The sequence below is a fragment of the Dipodomys ordii genome, unplaced genomic scaffold, assembly GCF_000151885.1.
Source record: "Dipodomys ordii isolate 6190 unplaced genomic scaffold, Dord_2.0 Scaffold245, whole genome shotgun sequence".
Taxonomy (NCBI): domain Eukaryota; kingdom Metazoa; phylum Chordata; class Mammalia; order Rodentia; family Heteromyidae; genus Dipodomys; species Dipodomys ordii.
Genome location: NW_012267461.1, coordinates 1 through 6,668, shown reverse-complemented (window position 1 = coordinate 6,668; position 6,668 = coordinate 1).

Sequence of the window (6,668 nt, the reverse complement as noted above, 5' to 3'; positions counted from 1 at the left end):
AATTTAAAAAAGGAAACTTTACAATACACACATACACACACACAAAGAAAAACTGGAACAAAGAGAATTAAACTCTCCAGATACCTATTACTCCTTACACAAGAGAAAAGACTTCAGCACTATACCTTAGTGTTCAGTATTATAACTTCAATATATGGTTTCAATAGCTAACTTTGAGTGCACAGGTGTAGTTCAAAGAAAAAATACAATAAGGTACTACACGATAAAGCATTTAAAATATATTTTTATTGTAAAAATACTATACAGAGGGGTTACAATTACATGGGCAAGGTAATGAGTACATTTCTTATCAAGCATTGTTGCCTCCTCCTTTTTTTCCCCTTCCAAGCCCTTCCCATCTTCCCCTCCAACCCCGCCTAAAAAGGAGAAATGGGGCTTAATAAGCCCACTCAAGGCATTGAAAGTGGTAAGACTTTACACAATGCCCAGTTCTGCTAAGGAGGATTACACTTGCTTTTAATCATGCCTGGCTTCCTAGACTGTCCTTGCTTTTCAGAGAGTACAGTTGTCAAAGGTCACTTGGCAGATTAAATCACTTTAATTCATTTAAAATAAATTTTATTTTATTTTGTTTTTTGGTCGGTTGTGGGGCTTGAACTCTGGGCCTGGGCACTGTCCCTCAGCGCTTAGCTCAAGGCTAGCTCTCTACCATTTGAGCCACAGCACCACTTCCAGTTTTCTAAGTGGTTTTTGGATATAAGAGTCTCAGGGACGTTCCTGCCACGGCTGGCTTTGAACTGTGAGCCTCAGATCTCAGCCTCCTGAGTAGCTAGGATTACAGCTGTGAGCCGTGGGTATCCAGCTAAAATAAATTTAAATTAACATAGCAGAAAATGGAAAAATTAATCTAATTACATAGACATCAAAGTATTCAATTTTGTCTACTTGGTTCTCTAATGCCATGACATAAACTTTGACAGTGGAAAAAGTTACAGAAACTTTGACAAAATTAGCTACTGTTCATTCCAGTGTTTATAAGGCAAGTAAATAGATTAGAGAAATCAGTGATTGGAAGAAATTGCCAGAATTTCCTTTCTGGCAGCAAAGATTATTACAAATTCAAGTCTGTTTTTACTTTTGCTGGTATTGCGGCTTGAAAGTAAAGACTGTGTGCTGTCCTTTCATTTTTTTTCACTGAAAGCTGGTGCACTACTAATTGAGCTACAATTCTACTTCCAGCTTTTTGGTGATTATTTTGAGATAAGAGCCTCCTGATATTCCTTTTCCAGACTGGCTTCCATCCATGATCCTCAGATCTCAGAGTCCTAAGGAACTAGGATTATAGGCAGAACAACCACCACCAGGCATTATGTACTTTTTAAGGTAAGTGTTAAGTCTTATACATTTCCACAGGTCCTCATGCTTCAGCTACAGTACCTTGCACCTAGTAACTAACAATCATAACTGATACTCAGCAAATATTTACTCAATAAGTACACGTTCAGGACTACTGAAAACATAATTTGAACATGATACAAATTTAATCTATTTTCCTATATGAAATCTTGAATAGCACTGCAATATTCACAGTGAAAATAATTTTATATATTGGTGAGGAGAACTGATTTACAAAATACTTTATATTTAATATTTCTGTGTCATTACAAATAAAACAACTAAAGCTATAACAGAACCATAAAGGATTGTGCTTATATCAGAAAAATAATAAAAATCAGTAAAAAGTTATCTATAATTTGTTTCTTGTTAACTGAGCTACCTTCCTATATAGGCAGAATCATTTTAGACCTCATCATTGAAATCTTTATTAAATCAGGTTAATTGTGCAATGAGTTGTATTAATGATGAGACAAACTATTAATATATACAACTTTATTTATAAAGTGCATTACAAATTTTCTGTAGAAATGAATGACCATTGGGAATATAGCAATATGGAAACAAACAGAAAACCTACAATTGTTAAATAAATAGAGATGGGACTTACATTGCAAAACAGTGATTGCATGCTGTGGTATTTGAATCAGATGCCATTTAACTGTCCATTTCCTTGTATAAATATTTATTTTTTGGGGGGCATCCAGTCGTGGGGCTTGAACTCTGGGCCTGGGAGCTGTCCCTCAGCTCTTCAGCTCAAGGCTAGCACTCTACCACTTGAGCCACAGTGCCACTTCCGGCCATTTAAGTGTTCATTTCCTTGTATAAATATTTCTTAAAAACGCATATTGCTAGAAAAGAAATGTGCAGAGCTGAAATTCATGTGTTTTTTACATATTTTTTCAAATGGGCCAGAAATACACTATTTGACTAAATCCTATGAATAATTTACAAGTTTTAGAGATTTGACCATCAGCGTGTGTTTGTAAGGCCATACCAAGTAAGTTGAGGCAGTAGATTAGGGATCCAGTAGCATAGAAAGTGGAAAGATTCTAAATTTTACTTCAACAAAAGAATACTTAATGTCTGCATTTTCTCCACACCACATGGCTAGATGACTATTAATAACTTCTAACTTATTTAAAAGCTACAACTCTAGAACTAGGGCTGTCATTTTGAAACATTTTCATTTCATCATTGGAAGAAGAATGAGCTGGAAAGCAAATGATCACAAAAAGTTTCAGGGAATTATTAAATTTTTTAGTAAGAAAAGAGGTGGTGAGACTCCCTGTATTGTGTGTTAATGTGTCTCTGCATTTATGTATGCATGCATGTGGAGGCCTGGGCTCATATTGCCTGCAGTGTATCAGGATGCTGGTCCAAAGCACCAACACAAGGATACTATTCCAGACTGAAAAAAGAAACGGATATATAAGGGCAGTCATCATTACAACAAGAGTCTACTATCTCCTATGTGCAAGGAATGTAAAATTACCATTTGGTCTTATTTACAAAAACCATCTTAATTTCATTACAAATGGCCAACTCCCATTTGCATTGGCCTTGGTATATTTTCTGGAAATTGTTACTACATATCGATTCATATCCTTATGTTTTTGCTTTCCCAACTCATAATCTAGATTGATAGGTTGATAGATACAGCAATAAACACATAGGTGCATAGATACAAACATAGGTAGGTAGATAGGTAGGTAGGTAGGTAGGTAGGTAGGTAAGTAGGTAGATAGAAAGAAGGAAAGAAAACAAGAAAGAAAGAAAGAAAGAAAGAAAGAAAGATTAGACAGACTGATAGACAGAGAGATAGACAGGTTGATCACCTGAATAGATACGGTGTACCAGGCAAAGTCAGCTGAAACAAATGACAAGACAAATTTGGCAAATCATTCAGAATTTTAGTCAAGTACAACAGATTATTAATGTCACAGAAATTTAAATGAATAAAGTTTAAAATTTCAATGAATCTCTCTTTGTAGTAGAATAAGCAGGGGGGAAAAGAAAGGAAAGGAAAGATAATGGGATAACTCCCCCAAGAGAGCCATTTGCTCAGAAAAATGACATGGACTATTATTTTTTAGAAGAAAGTATTAGTGATCTAGAAAAAGAAAAGAAGGTCCCCAAAATCAATGGCTTTTCTGTATGCCAACAATGAGAAAAGCGTGGTTGAAATCAGGAAAGCAACTCCATGCGTAATAGCTCCCCCCCCCATTCACACAAAAAATACTAGGAATTAACTTAACCAAAGAAGTGAAGGACCTCTATGATGAAAACTTTAAAAACCTGAAAAAGGAAATCAAAACAGAACTTGGAATGTGAAAAATCCTCCCATGCTCCTGGATTGGAAAGATCAACACCATGAAAATGGCAATACTTCCCAAGGCTATCTACTAATTCAATACGATGCCTATCAATATTCCAACCTCATTTTTCAAGGAAATACAAGAAGCAATACCAAAATTCATATGGAACAATAAAAGACCCTGAATAGCAAAAATGATCCTTAACAGAAAGAATGATGCTGGAGGAATATCAATACCAAATTCCAAACTCTACTACAAAGCCATAGTAATCAAAACAGCTTGATACCTGCACAGAACAGATGTCAGGACCAATGGAATAAAATTGAAAACCCAGAAATGACCCACAGACCTACAGCCATCTAATCTTCTATAAGGGAGCTAAAAAAATAGAATGGAAGAAAGACAGCCTCTTCAGTAAATGTTGCAGGAAAAATTGGTTAACCACTTGTAGAAAAATAAAGCTAGATTCTTATATATCACTCTGCACCAGAATCAACTCCAAATGGATCAAAGGCCTCAGAGTCAAAGCAGACACTCTGAAAACATTACAGGATAGAATAGGAGAAACCCTAGGTCTCTGGCACAGGCTGAAATTTTCTTAAAAGAAACCCAGAAATAACAAATCAAAGAAAGGTTGGACAAATGTGACTGCATGAAATTGCAGAACTTCTGCATGGCAAAGGACATAGCTAGCAAGATCAATAGAAAGCCCACGGATTGGGAGAAGATTTTCACTAGCCATACAATGGACAAGGGTCTCATATCTAAAATACACCTGGAACTGAAAAACTTAAATCCCCCAACAAAAAATCTTCAAAGATACAATTGCCCAATAAATAAGTGGGCTAAAACTTAAAGAGAAACTTCTCTGAAGAGGAAAGAAGGATGAGCAATAGACACGTGAAGAAATGTTCAACCTCCCTGGCCATAAAAGCAATGCAAATCAAAACAACATTGAGATACCACCTCACCCCAGTTAGAATGGCTATAATCAAGAACTCTAATAACAACAGATGCTAGAGGGGATGTGGCCAGAAGGGAACCTTACTGCATTGGTGGGAGTGTAAACTTGTTCAACCACTTTGGAAAGTAGTATGGAGGTTCCTCAAAAGACTCCACATAGACCTCCCCTATGACCCAGCAATCCCACTTTTGAGCATTTAACCAAACAAGACTATACTAAAGCTACCAGCACAACTATGTTTATTGCAGCATTATTTATCATAGCTAAGATATGGAACCAACCCAGATGCCCCTCAGTAGATGAATGGTTCAAGAAAATGTGGTATATATACACAATGGAATTCTATACCTCCATCAGAAAGAATGACATTGCCCATTTGTTAGGAAATGCTAAGACTTGGAAGAAATTATATTAAGTGAAGTAAGCCCAGACCAAAGAAACATAGGTCCCATGGTTTCCCTTATTTGCAATAACTAGTATATGTCTGAGACAAGTAGAAATGATCAGATAAGTTGATGTTAGGTGAAATGAATCCCAAGATAAGAACTCAAATGATTTTTTTCTTGCTATTATTTCTAATATATTTATGAGATATTTCTTTGTTGCTTTGTATATCCCTCCCCATGATATAACACCTGTGTTCACTGTATTTGATGTTGGTATAATTTATTTCATTGCAACAATGAAATGTTCAAGATGCTATGCCAAAAAACGAACTATAGAACTTTGGTGTAAGGAGGGCTTGGGGTCCGGTCCTGGGGCCTGAACTCTGGGCCTGGGCGCTGTCCCTCAACTTTTCAGCTCAAGGCTAGCGCTCTACCACTTGAGCCACAGCGCCACTCTGGCTTTTTTCTTTTTGCTTATGTGGTGCTGAGGAATCGAACCCAGGGCCTCAGGCATGCAAAGCAAGCGCGCTACCACTGAGCCATCTTCCCAGCCCTGTACAGTATTTTCACAATAAAAAAAAACTTTTAAAAACGTATTGATTCCATATATATGAAGATAATATACAATAAGTTCATAAGGACATTCAAAATAGTTGACTCTATGATAGGGCATCATGCAAGTTTCAATAACTTTCAAACACTAAAATTACATGGATTGCAAATTATTTATTAGATAAGATTCCAATAACAATAGGGAAGCAGAAATTTATCTCCCTAGAAATTTGAAAATTTCTTCTAAGTAAACAATGTGAGAGATAAAATAGAATAATAAAATATTCTGCAATAAATGATGATGATAATATGTTATAGGGTCTGGTTATGGGAAGTAACTACTGTTCTGGGAAAACATATTCCTATAATTAAATATATAAACAAGAAAACAAAAATCAATGTTCTAGGTTCAAATTAAGAAATTATGAAAATAACAGTGATACAATAATACAATTAAATTTTATTTAATACTATAAACTTAAGAAGAGTGATTAATAAAAATAATACAGGAAAACATATGTACCAGAGGAAAAAAAATCAAGAAAGGTTAAAAATAGTCATGTTTGATCATTTCTGTGATAAGTCTAATGAAGACATAAATAAAAGAACTTGGGAAAAGGCACAAATTGTCAGTACCAAAAATGAAAACGAAATGACATATTAGCTTTTATAGAATTCTAAAAGATAATAATGTGTTTTAACAATTTTGTAAATACATTAAATTTGTACAGTGAAAAATGTCTTAGAATTCAAGTGCTCAAACTGTCAAATAAAAGAAGAAATCCAAGTATCTAATATTGATTTTTAAATATAACTGAGTGCATTTATGGTCTTTCATCTCTCACACAAAAAGAAATGGACACTGTAAAATCCAAGAAGTTTATGAGTGATCTCTTCTATATCATTAAAAAAGGAACACATGAAGAAAGGCTCAACTTCTCTAGCCATAAAAAAAGGCAAATCCAGACAACATTGAGATTCCACCTCACCCCAGTCAAAAAGGCTATAATCAAGAAATCTAGTAACAGCAGATGCTGGAGGGGATGTGGCCAAAAAGTAATGCTACTGCACTGTTGGTAGGATTGTAAACTT